The sequence below is a fragment of the Macaca thibetana genome, chromosome X, assembly GCF_024542745.1.
Source record: "Macaca thibetana thibetana isolate TM-01 chromosome X, ASM2454274v1, whole genome shotgun sequence".
In the NCBI taxonomy this organism is placed as follows: domain Eukaryota; kingdom Metazoa; phylum Chordata; class Mammalia; order Primates; family Cercopithecidae; genus Macaca; species Macaca thibetana.
The window spans coordinates 125,573,778-125,589,105 of NC_065598.1; the positions used below are offsets into that span (position 1 = coordinate 125,573,778).

General features: G+C 44.7%; 1 pseudogene across 1 annotated transcript; it reads right to left on the reverse strand.

The window, feature by feature from the left end:
* Positions 1 to 12,212: 12,212 nt before the first annotated feature.
* LOC126945962 (argininosuccinate synthase-like) lies at positions 12,213 to 13,714 on the reverse strand (annotated as a pseudogene). The gene has a single exon (XR_007722564.1). The product of XR_007722564.1 is annotated as an argininosuccinate synthase-like (transcript).
* Positions 13,715 to 15,328: the final 1,614 nt, after the last annotated feature.

The window sequence follows — 15,328 nt, forward strand, 5'->3', positions numbered from 1 at the left end:
CAGTCCCATGTAGAACACTTGGTTTCTTCAAGGGCTCAATACCTTTCTCCCTGTTTTTCTCTTTTCTGTCTTGGGCTCATTATCTCTCACGCCCTCCTCTTCCTCTTTCTTCTATTTATTTTTTCTACCTTCTCATTCAATCAGCCAACGTTTATTGAGTGCCCACTCTATGCCAGACACTGCTGGTTCCTGACAGTGAGTACACTGATAAAACAGTGAGTAAAACATAGTCTCTGCTGCCAAGAAGCTCACTAGACTGAAAATACATGAAAGGACTGAGACTGTACCTAGTTCATGCTCTGTCTCCACGTTATCTATCTATCTATCTGTCTATCTATCCATCTATCTATACATATAAGACACATCATAATTTAACTTCTGAAAAACTAATGACAAAGAAAAAAATTCTTGGAAGCAGTCAGAGATAAAAGAAACATTATTTACAGAAGAACACCAATTTGAATGTGAATTTGAAATCATGGAGGCCAGAAGGAAGAGGTGCAGCATTTTTTAAGTGCTTTAGCATTTTCTTTTAAGAAACAAATTGTCAACTGTGAATTCTATACCTAATGAAAATATCTTTCAGCAATGAAGAAGAAATAGAGACATTCTCAGATGAAGGAAAACTAAAAATGTGTTGCTAGCAAACCAGTCTTAAAGAATGCCTAAAAGAAGTTATCTACACAGAAAGGAAATGATAACAGAAGTAGGCTTAGAACTTCAGAAGGGAAAAAAACCCCCCATAAGAATGGATAAAAATAGGGATAAATATAATAGACTCTTCTATTTTTCTTGAATTTCTTAAATCATATTTGATGATTGAAGCAAAAAGTATAAGAGCATCTGATGTGGTGGTTGATACCTGCAAAGGAAATATTTAAGACAATTATATTTTATTTTTCTTTTTCAAATTTTATTTTAGGTTTGGGGGTATATGTGTAGGTTTGTTACATGTGCAAATTGTGGATTGATGGGGTTTGGTGTACAAGTGATTTTGTCACCCAGGTAGAGAGCATAGTACATGATAGGTAGTTTTTTGACCCTAACCTTCCTCTCATTCTCCACCCTCAAGTAGGCCTCAGTATCTATTGTTCCCTTCTTTTAAGACAATTATATTTTGAAAGTGGGAAGTGCAAAGGGGTGTAAATGGAAATAAGGCTTCTACACTTTATTCAAAGTGGTAAAATATTAATACCTGTAGGTTGTGGTAAACTATATATATATTGTAATCCCTAGAGCAACTACTAAGAAAACTATACAAAGTGATATATTCAAAACATTATAAATAAATCAAGATAAACTTCTAACAATGTCCAAGTAGCCCACAGGAAGGCAAGAAAAGGGAAATAGAGCAATGAGAAACAGGGGAAATAAACAGAAAACAAACAAAACGGCAGACTTAAGCTCTAACATACCAGTAATTACTTCTATAAGCGTAAATGGTCGAAACCCAGTAATGAAAACACAGATTGGCAGAACCAATTCAAAAATACATGATCCAACTGCATGCTATCTACAAATACTATACACTGCAAATTCAATGATACATATAAGTAGGCTGAAAATAAAAGGATGGGAAAAGATACTCAAAGCACATTTTAATTTTCAAAAGTAGGAGTGGCCATAATTATGTCAGATAAAGTAGACTTTAATTGCTAGAGACAAAGAGAAACATTACATAATGAACAAAGATCAATCCACCAGGAAATCAATGATTCTAAATGGACAGGCACCAAATAATAGAGCCTCAAAATACATGAAGCAAAAAAAACAATAGAGATAACAAAAGAAATAGACAGTCACAATTATAGTGTTGGACTTACTAAATGCCTATCAACAGGAGATTGGACAAACAAAGTTTATGCTGTGCTCACGCCCATATAGCAGTTTAAGTTTAAAGACTTGGAGCTATGTATATTAACAACGTGTATTTCAAACCATAATCTTGAGGGAAACCTAGCAAGAGCTGATATAACTGTGGAATGATATAACTTATTTGAATCAGCAGCCTGACCAACTGGAATCCTGGGGGTGACCTTACTCCCTCAGCCTTGGATGGCAGCCCCGCCCCTTCAGCCCAGGGCAATAGCCCCGCCCCCAAGAACTCTGGAGGTGGTTCTGCCCCCTCAGGCATAGGAAGTGGCTCTGCCCCCTGGAGACTTGGAGGTGGCTCTGCCCCCTAAGCCTTGGATGGAAACCCGCCCTCTCAGGCCTGGTGGTGGCCTGACCACCTCAGCCCTGGATGGCAGCACCACCGTCTCAGCCCTGGGCAGCGGCCCCGCCTATTGGAATCGTAGAGGTGGCTGATCCTCTGGTACTCTGGTACTCTGGTGGTGACCTCACCCCTCAGCTTGGATGGCAGCCCCATCCTCTCAATCCTCTCAGCTTTCAGCAGGGGCCATGGACTCTAGAATCCTGGTGGTGACTCCACTCCCTCAGCTTTGGATGGCAGCACCAATCCCTCAGCCCTGGGCAGTGGGCCCACCGTCTGGAACCCTGATGACGATATCGGTCCCACAGCCATGGGTGGCAGCCCCACCCTCTCAGCACTGGGCAGTGGTCCCGCCATCTGGAACCATGGTGATGACCCCACCCCCTCAGCCTTGGGTGGCAACACAGCCCCCTCAGCCCTGGCCAATGTTCCCACTATCTGGAACACTTTTGATGACCCCATCCCCTCAGCCTTGGGTGGCAGCACCACCCCCTCAGCCCTGGGCAGTGGGCCCACCATGTGGAACCCTGCTGGTGACCTCACCTCAGCCTTGGATGGAAGCTCCGCCCTTTCAGCCTTAGGCAGTGGACCTGTGCTCTGGAATGCTACTGGTGACCGCCCCTCAGCCTTGGGTGGCAGTTCTGCTTGCAGCCTTGGACAGTGGACCCATGCTTAGGTACCCTGCTGGTGACCTCACCTCAGCCTTGGGTGGCAGCTTTGCCCTTGCAGCCTTGGGCAGTGGCCCTATGCTCTAGAACTCTAGTGATGACCTCACCCCCTCAACCTTGGATGGCAGCACTGCCCTCTCAGCCCTGGGCAGTGGGCCCACCATCTGGAGCCCTGGTGGCGATCTCACTGCAGCAGCTGTGGGTGGCAGCATCACCCTCTCAGCCATTGGCAGTGGCCCTGTGCTCTAGAATCCTGGTGATGACCTTGCCCCCTCAGCCTTGGATGGCAGCCCTGCACTCTCAGCCTGGTTAGTGCCCCCACCCTTGGCAACCCTGGAGGTGACCCCACTCCCTTACCCTTGGATGGCAGTCCCACCCACTGTCTCAGCCCTGGGCAGCAAACCTACTCTCTGGAACCCTACAGGTGAATCTCTCTTTCAGCCTTGGTTGGCAACACCCCCACTTCTCAGCCCTGGGCAGCAGCACCACCTCTGGAATCTTGGCAGTGTTTCTACCCACTGGAACCCTGCCATTGTCCTGACACCCTCAGGACTGGGCAGTGGTCCTGCTCTCTGGATCCCTGGTGGTAGACCCGTCCCTTTGGCCCTGGGGAGAGGTCCCACCCTCTCAGGCCTGGGCAGTGGCCCTGTTCTCTGGAATCTAGCAGGTCCAAATGGCTCAGTTATCTGCATGTATAGCTTTTCCAGTCATTCTTCCTTCTTTTTGTCCTTTTCAGTTTCTTTTAGTACAGGCTGGTTGTGTTTCTGAGGTATAAAATTCTAAGAAATTTTGTTGGCCTCCCCTGCAATTCATGGAGGTCCAAGCCAACAGAAAAGAGGGTGCTTTATAGATCTTTACTGCATAACTGCATCTCAATTCCTGGCTTCTGCTAGATGGTTGATTGGATCCGTAAATCACACTTATGGATACTGTAAGTCATAATATCTTTATCAATGGTTGTTCTGCCATATGTTTAGTCTTCTCTCCAGAACACAGTTTGTTTCTTTCTTTCTTTATTTAGAGATGGTGTCTTGCTCTGTCACCCAGGCTGGAGTGTGGTGGCATTATCATGGCTCGCTGCAGCCTTGACCTCCCTGGGCTTAGATAATCCTCCTACCTCAGCCTCCCGAGTAGCTGGGACTACAGGCACACACCAGCATACCTGGCTAGTTTTTATATTTTCTTGTAGAGATGGAGTTTTGCCATGTTACCCAGGCTGGTCTTAAACTCCTGGACTCAAGTGATCTGCCCACTTTGGCCTCCCAAAGTACTAGGATTACAGGTGTGAACCACCATGCCCAGTCAGAACACAGCTTATTTACTTTTTTTGCAATATGGTTAGGTTGAGAATGTTATAAATCTTCAAGTTCCAGTTCCTTTATGCTTAACAATTTGCTCCTTAATTTATCTATTTCCTTTCTCATCTTACTCTAAGCATCAAGGCAGAAACAGGCTGCATGTTGTACACTTTCCTTGGAAATTTCCTTCTTTAAATATCCAAGCTCATCTCTTACAAGTTCTACTTCCTTCCCAACAGTAGAAGGTAATTCAGCCAAATCCTTTGACATTTTGTAATAAAGATCACCTTTCTTCCAGTGCCCAATAACTTGTTCCTCATTTCCACCAGGAACCTCACCAAAAGTACCTTTAACATTCACATTTCAAGCAATATTCTCTTTAAGGCAATCTAGGCTGCTTCTGTAATGAGACTCAAAATGTTTCCAGCCTCTGCCCACTACCCAATTACAAAGCTAGTTTCATAATTTTAGGTATTTGTTACAGCAAGGATCCCACTTCCCAATACCAAAATCTCTATTAGTTTTCTAGGGCTGCCAAAACAAACTACCACACACTGGGTGCTTAAAACAATAGAAATTTATTGTCTCACAGTTCTGGAGGGTAGAAATCTAAAATCAACGTGTTGATAGTGTGGAGTCCTAACTAGGGAAAAATAGTTGGGATGGTGGGACCGAGAGAAAAACAAAAGGAAAAGCTATGTCTGCCTCTTTTTTTCTTCTTTTTTTTCTTCTTTTTCTTCTTCTTTTTTTTTTTTGAGATGGAGTCTTGTTCTCTTGTCCAGGCTGGCATGATCTCGGCTCACAGCAACCTCTGCCTTCCGGGTTCAAGCAATTCTCCTGTCTCAGCCTCCCGAGTAGCTGGGACTACAGGCACATGCCACCACTCCCAGCTAATTTTTGTATTTTAGTAGAGACTGGGTTTCACCATATTGGTCAGGCTGGTCTCGAACTCCTCACCTCAGGTTATCCACTTGCCTCAGCCTCCCAAAGTACTGGGATTACAGGCATGAGCCACTGCACCCAGCCTATGTCCGCCTTTCTTCATAGTCCAGGACACACAGCCCTCCTGCACAAATAACTCACAATCTTCCTGTGTCCAGCTATCACCAGACCCCTGGGTAATAGGAAAATGCAAGTTAGTTCCCAGTACTGATAACCTTGGCATTATCAGTACTGCATAAAACCCTCGTCAGGACACAGCACAAGCACCATACTATAAAATCCCCAGCAAGCCTTTGTCTACTGGCAGTCAGCTCTTCTCTTGCTAACTTGCCCATTGCAGTCTTGCATTATGCTTTTGTACTTTAGTAAGTCATCTTTTCTTTACTTACAACTGTCTTGGTTAATTCTTATCTGCGCGCCACCAGCCCCAGATAGTCGCTGCTCACCTGCAACATTTTGGTGGCCTGTACAGGAACTCCAATCTCTGTGCAGGAACTTTCTGTCTCCTTACAGGGAACCCTCTCCCCTCTCAATTTTTCTTTCCCAACTCGGGACCCTTGGTGGACAGCATCTAAGCGTGGAGACAACTGTAGGTCTCTGGCTGGGGCTACACTCCAGCGGGACTGAAAGGTGTCTGTGTGGGAAGCATCTGAGCGCCATGCTCATTTGGGTGAGTGAGGGACCTGAGTTAGTTTTCTCTGTTCAGTCTCCCAGCAGCCTGCTTCTAGTATCCCTCTGGCAATTGATGGTAACTGGCTGGGGCCACTCTCCAGTGTTGCCTGAAGGCCAGAGAGTGAACAGGGCTGGCTGCCTTGCCTGGAAGGAAGACTGCCTCTCTTATCTTTTCTAGTCTAAAGTCCCTAATTCCTATGTGTGATTTAGCTGACAGCAGAAGCTCGTTCAGAGTGAATTCACACATGTTTTGGGTGACTCAGACCATCTTTCTTACTCTGAATTCTCCTGTGGAGTCAGCCAGCCATCCTGTTCTGAACGTTGCTCAACCAGGTGATCTCAGCCTCAGAAAGGCAAGTCTCCCTTACCTGCTCCTCTCCTGGGCCAGCACCAAATGGAGTTCTTCCTTTACCATTTTTCCTCGTACCTGGACTGCTCGCCCAGCGTAAGTGAGTACCTGGACTGGCCATCCAGTGTAAGACCCCTGAGTGACTGGCTGAGAGGTCTTTTGTAATAGCTGGGATGCCCCTTTAGAAAGTGCACCTGAGTCCCTCAGCAGACATGAGTGGAACCTTTTATATTTTGGTGGGATGCCCCAAGAGAAAGTGTGGTTCAATTAGCCCCAAATGGCTCATTTTCTAGTCCCACTATGGGACAAACTCTGTCAGTTCCTTCAGACTCACCTCTAGGCTGCATTCTAAAACATTGGGATCAATTTCACCCTCAAACTCTCAAAAAGAAACATCTAATTTTTTCGTGTAATACAGCATGGCCCCTATGCAAGAAACCCTCAAATTAGCCTCCTCAGTATTTTACAACCAAGAACAGCAGAAGGACAGGTCTGAGGAGAGAGAAAAATGCAGGGACAAAAAGGCAGGCTAAACTGTTGGCTGCTTTACAAGCCCCAGCCCCCTCCAAGTTGTCCTAAGGACACTCCTCCAGATAACTGCCATCAGTGCAGAAGGCCAGGCCACTAAAAGGCAACGTGCCCCAATGGGATAAATGGGGAAACCCCTGCAGGGCTTGTCCCCTCTGCCACAAACTCGGCCAGTAGAAACAGGACTGCCCTGAGAACCAAAGCCTCCCTTGCCCCCCAGGACGGTATCCCAACCCCTGATGGCTTTAAGCTGAAGGGGCTCTCTGCTCCAGCTGAAAATAGCTCACCTTAACTGGTGACTTGCAGAATGTGGGAGGATTTTGTCGCACACTGTGTAAATCTGGGGTGCTAAGGCTGTCCCTGATGGGAAATAAACAAGGGTGGTAGGGGTGCTGGCCTCACACTGTGCAGTGGCTGGAAGGCTCACAAGCCCTTCCGTAAAGATTAACCTTTCTCTTCCCATTCCTTTTGTTTTTCTCTTTTTCTGTTCAATCCAAGGGTCCAGCCTCAAAAGGAAAAGACAGTTTCTAACATCCTAATCCATGATTTTGTTATTCTCTTAAAAACCCCAGCTGATTACATATTATGGCCCATTTTTGTGCACATTTTAAATTGGTGGGCAAATTACAAGAAAAAATCAGAGCTCAAATGGTTAACCTGTACTAAGAGTTAAGTCAAGTCTTCTAAAGCTCTCTCTCTTCCTCTCTTCTTTCCTGCCTGCTTTAAATCTGCTGTTACTAAGCTGCTGGTGCTAAGATAAGACTCATTATTTATGGTCTAACTGGAATGTAAACACTGGAAACTCATTTAAAGTTAAAAGAAAAAGGGTAAAACAGGTTTTATTAAACCAAACAACCTAGAATTTTTAACCTCCCTTAAAGTTGATAGAAATAAATCCAGTACCTCTTTTACACCTTATTCTTAAAACTGACTCTTTTTATTCTATTCTACTGCAAGCTCTCAGTAATGATCCAACTGCGTCTCTTGAGCAACTTCACCCTCTTGATATTAATACTTTTATAAGGAAGGTAGCGTATGATTGCTATTTGCAGGGGGATATCCAAGACTACTTCATGTAGTACAGATGAAATTTCTTTATATTTGTCCTGGTAATGTTATTTACCCACACACCATAACATCAATATCCTAAAGTAGTAGATATTTTTTTTTAACAGTTTGTTTTCTCATGCTCTTTATAGCCCTTCTTCTTTCCTGTCTGAGTTTCCCACATATTGTTATTTTCCTTAAATATGGCTCTGTTTTTATTCTGACATGGCTATTGTCTCAATGGCTTCACCCAGGCACCCACTCTAGCCAGTACCATATGAAGTTGCCAACATAACACACAGTACTGACTACTGGATATGCCCATGCAGGCAGGCATTCGAGAATGGCATTACATTCCTAGCAGTCCCACCATCTATAGAAGAAACTGTTAACACACAAGCCCAATGACCTGAATTTGACCACATTATTTACAGGCACATCAAAAACACAGGTTTAGGAGGGGGACCTAGGTCAACCAATCCCTCATGACAATCATCCACTGCCACTGAGAGGATTGGGAAGGCACCAGAGAATGGACTGAAAGACTCGCCTCTGCATTAGAAACTCCAAGTAGATGGCCCTTTCCTAGGGCCTTTAACACAAACCCATTGAAATTCCACCCTCAACTATAGTCAAACGCACCAGGAATGGGAGCCATACGATGCCTGTGACAAGTTCACTGTGTACCTCCACAGGTTCTCTCTATGGTGGGGAAAAGACAAAGTTAATGTCAGCAACATTTATAGTGGTTCTTTTATGCCTATAAAGAGTTCAGCTAACGGGATGGAATATACAGGAATAGAGGTCAAAACTGGACAACTTCTTAACCTCACCAACATATCTACATCTTTTCCTCGATTTTCCCTTATCCCATTTATGTTTACAAATCTTATCTGTCAGGCCCCACATCCACATAACACAGAAAGTCAAACATTTCCCCCCTTATGCTTGAATGACTACGTTTTGGGTCATTGTCCATCCACATTTGATCCCTGGGGACCATGGGATCCCTGTATTTGTGCAAATTATACTGGAATCCAAAGTAACCACACCTGTGCCTGTTTACAAGGTCCCTCCTCAAGAGTTTAATTAACAGAAACTGGGTTCTTCTTTTTATGTGGATCCAACCTGTTTCAACCCTTGCTTATTAAGTGGAAAGTCACATGCACTATAGTTGCAGCTATACCTGGATTGCATATAAATATATATGTAATTTATACAAATATATACAAATATATTTATATATAATATAATTATATATAAATTATATAATATATAAATATATTTGTGTGTGTATATATATATACACACACACATACATATATATATATATAACTCCTCAGACTTCATAACCTCTAGCCAAGTTCCAAATTTAGGATCCTTCCTAAATCAGGCCCTACAAAAGCCATCAGAAAAAAGAAACAGAAGCGTGTCTTAACCTCCCATCATCTGGCATCCTCACCACTGAGAATCCGTGGTAAGCAGGAATGGTCTAGGACATTCTGTAGCCTGTGCAATCTTTGGGTTTGCAGATATACCCATGCTTAAGTGCAGCATTCATAATCTCACCATCTTAGCCCGACAATCTTGAGAAGCTACAGTAACAGCCATTGAGGGCCAACAACAGGCCCTGGATTCATCGGCAGGGGTTCTCTTGCAGGATCAGGGTGCTTTGGATGTGCTTACCACTGAGGCAGGAGGCACTTGCACGCTGTTAAATGAAACTCATTGCTTTTACATCAATACCTCAGGTAAAGTAGAATAAAGTTTAGAAAAGATAAAAGAAAACATCAAGATATTAGAGGGCCTTCAAAAAGGAGTTCCTCAAGATTCCTCTTTTAGACAACTGTTTCAGAGATTCTACGGTCGGGTTGGGCCATGGGTCACCCCACTTTCCCTGCCTATAATAATGCTCATATTAGTTTGTTTATTTACAGCATGTATCGTTAATGTTATATATCTCATATTTTGTCTTCTAGAATATAAGAATTTCAAACCAAAATGTTACTGCAGCAAGGATGTCAGTGACTAAGAGAACTCCACAACTCTCCTTTGGACACAGTGGGACAAAATTTTAGGCTGCAAATGCTGTTCTGCCATCGTCCCACAACCACCCTGCCCAATTTAACTCCCAACTCAGGGACTTAGGTTCACATAACCTCCTGACCAACTAACAATCCTAGGTAGGGCCAACTCTGTGCCCCCGGTCAGCAGGAAACAGTTGGAAGATGCGACCTTCACCCACATACCAAAGATTTGTCATTATTGCTTTGTCACAGGGGGAATGTGGAGTCCTGTTTAGGGAAAAAGAGTCAGGATGGCAGGACCAAGAGAAAGCAAAAAGAAAAAGCAGATAAGCTATACATCTGCCTTTCTTCATACTCCAAGAGACACGGTCCTCCTGAGCAAATAACTCACAATCTTCCTGTGTCCAGCTATCACCAGACCCTCAGCTAATAGAAAAGTGCAGATTAGCTCACTGCAACTGTGGGGTTTTCAGACCTGCACAAAGCCCTCTTCAGCACACAGCACAAGCAGCATACTATAAAATCCCCAGCAAGCCTTCATCCCCTGGCTGTCAGCTCCTCTCTTGCTAACCTGCCCATTCATTGCTGCCTTGCGATGTGTTTTCGTCCTTTAATAAATCTGCTTTTCTTTACCTACAACTGTCTTGGTAAATTCTTCTTACCTGCGCACCACTGGCCCCAAATAGTCACGGCTCACCCATGGCAAATAGGGCTATGCTTCTTTTGAAACCTATGAGGGAGTCCTTCCTTGCCCCTTTCTAGCTTCTGGGGGTTTGTCAGCAATCCTTGGTATTCTTTGGCTTTCAACTGCGTAACTTCAATCTCTGCCTTAGTCATTGTGTGGAATTGTTTTTACATGGCCCTGTGTGTTTCTGGTTTCATGTGTCCATCTTCTTATAAGGACACCATTTGAAACTGTGATATCTGCAACCTTCTGAAGTACTTGGGGTTAGGATTTCAACATATGTTTTTAGAAGACAATAAAACCCAGCGCAAAGCCTAAACAAAGTGAGGAGGGTCTCCTTGCACATGGGCAGCCCAGGATGAGAAATCAGAGGTGGAGCGGGGTTGGGGGAGGGCATCCACACCTGTGGGTGGCATGGTGCAGGTGTGTTAGATCCTGGGCAATGTGAGCAAGGCATCTATGTAGGGGAAAGCCTGGGTGGGGGGGTCTGAGTCCAAGCAGGATGAGGAGAGCATCTGTGAAAAGTGCGCTGGGTTTTTGAGCCTGAACAGGGTGAGCAAGGCTGTGGTCTACATGGGGATGGGAAGTGGGGAGCCCGTATGGCTTGCCAGAGCCTTAGTGGGGTAAGGAAGGCATCCACGCAGGAAGGACAACCTAGTTTGGGGTGCTGGAGTCCACCTAAGGGGAGGAGGGTGACTATGTGTGTGGACAGCCTGGTATGGGTTATTAGAGCCATCATAGGACATTGTTGAAAAAATTGGTGGAACTTAAGTGAAATCTGAAAACTCTGATGGATGAATTGTGGTTATGTAAGAAAATGTCCTAGCGCCCATTAAATACTGAAGTATTTCAGGACTATGGGGCATCAAATTGGCAGCTAGAAAAAAACTCTTTGAATTGTACCTGTAACTTTTCTGTAAATTTTTAAATAAAAAATTATTAAAAACACTGAAGCAAATATGGCAAAATGGTATAATTCCAGAGGCCTGGATTTTATGTCCACAGGTGCTTATTATGCCATCATTTCTAGTTTCCATCTGATTGCAACATTACAAAATAAAAATACTTCAAAATTAAAGGTTATGCATGCTTATTATTAAAAAAAAATAAATCACTCATGAGTTTATTGCCCAAAGACACTATTAACACTGGATATATTTTCTTTATGTCGAAAAAAGGTAATTATCAAGGTAAACAGAACTTGATGGTATAAGATTTTGAAGGGAGGTAATTTTCTTAAAGCTAAAATTAGATAGATCATTTTCCTTTTTTCACCTTTAGAGGAAACGTTAAAAATGCTCACATTAGTCTTCTCACTGAAGGTGCCTGTTCACGTGTAAAGCATTGCTGAAGTCACAAGAGGGCGCACTCCTATCAAAGACCATCCAAAGTTCTGCGACTACTGTAACATGTTTTGAAACCTTAAAATAAATTCAGCTGGGTGCAGTGGCTCATGCCTGTAATCAATCCCAGCACTTTGGGAGGCTGAGGCAGGAGGATCGCTTGAGCCCAGGAGTTTGAGATCAGCCAAGGCAAGATAGCAAGACCCCGTCTCTATAAAAAATAAATGAGCCAGGCATGGTGGTACATGCCTGTGGTCCCAGCTGAGAGGCTGCAGTGAACTGTGATCATGCCACTGTACTCCAGCCTAGGTGACAGAGCGAGACCTTGTCTCAAAAAAAAAAAAAAAAAACTTCAAGAAAGCTTTTATCCGTCTTTTAAAATATCAGCATTTTATCCAGGTCTTTTTTTTTTTTTTTCTAATTTGTCTTACATCTGCTTACTTTACTTTTTTTTTTTTAATCTTTTAATTGTCATTTTATAGCTCCCCACCGCAGCTGCCCCCCACCCTTCCCTGCGGTGACAACACAACGTCTGCAGGCTTCGGGGGGACCAGGGAACAAAGCTGGGGCCTGGCAGCCCCACTACGCTGCCAGCCAGGGAGAACAAGTCACAATTACAAATTATCACAACAATTAGTGCCTGTACTTGGGGGATCTGCAAATTGAGGAGGCCCCAGCTCCTCATTGTACAGGGGTCTATTTGGCAGTGACCTTGCTCTGGAGACGATGATATTCCTTCAGCCTGAGGGAATTGATGTTGATGAACCCGGTGGCATCAATCGGCTCCTAATCACCCTGCACGTTCATGCTCACCAGCTCCTCGTTGTAGAGAGACAGTGGGGACTCCCGGCCGAGGATGTACACCTGGCCCTTGAGGACGGACACCTGCACTTTCCCTTCCACTCGCTCCTGGGACTTGGCAATGCAGTGGCGGACAAATTCACACTCAGGGCTGTGCCAGAAACCGGTATACACCAGCTCAGCAAATTTCAAGCCCAGGCCTTGTTTGATTTTGCGCACTTCTCGGTCCATGGTGAAGGCCTCGTCTAAATGAGCGTGGTAAAGGATGGTGCCTGCTGGGGTCTCGTAGATACCTCGGGACTTCATTCCAATGAAGCGGTTCTCCACGATGTCAATACGGCCCACACCGTGCTTGCCCGCGACTTCGTTCAGGTACATGAAGAGCTCCAAGGAGGTCTGGTGGGTGGTGCCATCCTTGACGTTGGTCACCTTCATGGGGACCCCTTTTTTGAACTCGATCTCGAGAATGTCAGGGGTGTTGGGGGCTTTGGCCGGGTCCTGGGTCTTCGTGTAGAGACCTGGAGGCGCTTGGTTCTTGGGGTTCTCCAGGATTCCAGCCTCGTAGCTGATGTGCATGAGGTTCTCGTCCATGCTCCATGGGCTCTTGGGGGTAACCGGGATGGGAATCCCGTGTTGCTTTGCGTATTCCATCAGGTCATTGCGGCCCTTGAACCAGTTGTAGAATTCGGGCATCCTCCAGGGAGCAATGACCTTTATCTGGGGGGGCCAGCGAGTAGCAGGTGAGCTCAAACCGGACCTGATCATTCCCCTTTCCCGTGGCGCCATGGGAAACATACTTGGCCCCCTCCCGCTGGGCGATTTCCACTTGTTTGCAGGCGATGCAAGGCCTGGCGAGAGAGGTGCCCAGGAGGTAGGGGTCCTCATACAGTGCGCTGGACACCTTTTTGGCCCCAAGCTTCAGTGCCTTCTTCCTGGCTTCCTCGAAGTCTTCCTTCTGGCCAATGTTGGTCAGATAGGCAATGACGTCATAGCCTTGTTCCTTCAGCCACACAAGGATGCACGAGGTGTCCAGGCCGCCACTGTAGGCCAGAACCACGGAGCCTTTGCTGGACATAGTGTCTGGGATTGGAGGCGTGAGTTCCTGGCGTCTAGAATCTGTCTTCACGGTGCACTGAACCACTCCGGCTCAGGCAGCGGTGGTAGGCGGCAGAGCAGGGCATGCTTTACTTTTAAAATCAGAAGATGTAGACTCTATTGTCTATGTCATGACTGTTAAAATATTTTTTAATGTATACCTAATTTTAAATTTTTGCCCTAGGTAGTAGCATGAATCCTCTTGATGTTCCGTAGAATCTTCCTATAATTTTCTCACACTTCTACAAGGCAGAATTGTCACAATTTCCCTGCCACTGGTCCTGTCCTAGATATATCACCCTTTCTTTGGAGTTATGAGACCTGTTTTTATTTTTTAAATTAGAAATAATCTGCTTCTTTCTAAGTTTGATGGTTTTCTTCCTTTTTTTTTTTTTTTTTTTTTTTGACGGAGTCTCCTTCTGTCACCCAGGCTAGAGTATAGTGGCATGGTCTCGGCTCACTGCAGCCTCCTCCTCCCGGGTTCAAACGATTCTCCTGCCTCAGCCTCCTGAGTAGCTGGCATTACAGGCACCTGCCACCACGCCCTGCTAATTTTTGTATTTTTAGTAGAGACAGGGTTTCGCCATGTTGGCCAGGCTGGTCTTGAACTCCTGGCCTCAGTGATCCGCCCACCTCGGCCTCCCAAATTGCCGGGATTATAGGCATGAGCCACTGTGCCTGGCCAAGTTTGATGGTTTTCTAAAAAAAAAAAAAAAAAAAAAAAAAAAAAAGTTAATGGATATTTTCCTTGTTCGAAAGCAAAATCAGTCCTCATATTGGGGTGTAGGGAGGGAGTGTCAGGAGCTGGGTTTGTGTGAGAAGGTGTTTGGTGGTGGCAGTACTTGTTGGGGAACTTTGGCCATGAAGCAAGCCCATTGCCAGATCCAAGATTGTGCCACTGCTCTGTTATGACTACATTATTGGGGCACAGAGAGTGTTATAGGTGAAAGACATCTGAAAGAAAAATGTCATGTTCTGTCTGTGTTTGGTGAAATCCTAGTGTTCCACAAATGTTTCATCTGAATTTCCCTAAGAAGTTCTTGAGCCCAAACTTGTACTACAGGAAAATGTGTCCATTCAAATGCCAGGCTAGCTTATTTTTTTAGTAGGCCTCAAAATACTTTTGGTGTTTTGGTACTCAGTTTTAAACTTCTTTTAAATTTTATTGATTAATAATAATAATAGCTGATACTTATTGAGTGCTAACTATAAGTTAGCAAGCACCTCGCATACTCCATCCGATTTAATAGTGTGGTTCACAATGTTATTTTCCCATTTTATAGATGAGGGAACTGAGGCCCAGAAATCATAAGTGATTTGATCACTTAATTTAGACCTATTGGACTCCAAGTCTTATTTGCTTAGCCATTAAACACTCTGGCCTTCCCATATACATAGTTCATAACACTGTGCTTTCCCCAATCCCTCAATTCAGGCCTGTGGGCTTCTTTGTATGTAAAGTTGCATAATCAAGTAACCTGGCTCACCCTTAAAGCTAGGCCAGCCTCAGGGACTTTGCACTTGTCACAACAGAGAACACAGTGCAAAGACCAGATGGAAGCATGTCTGGAGGAGCAGAAAAGTAGGCCAATGTCACTGAAGTACAGTGAGTAAGGGGGAGAGTAATAGAAGAACGGACTGGATTAGGAAAAGAGGACCAG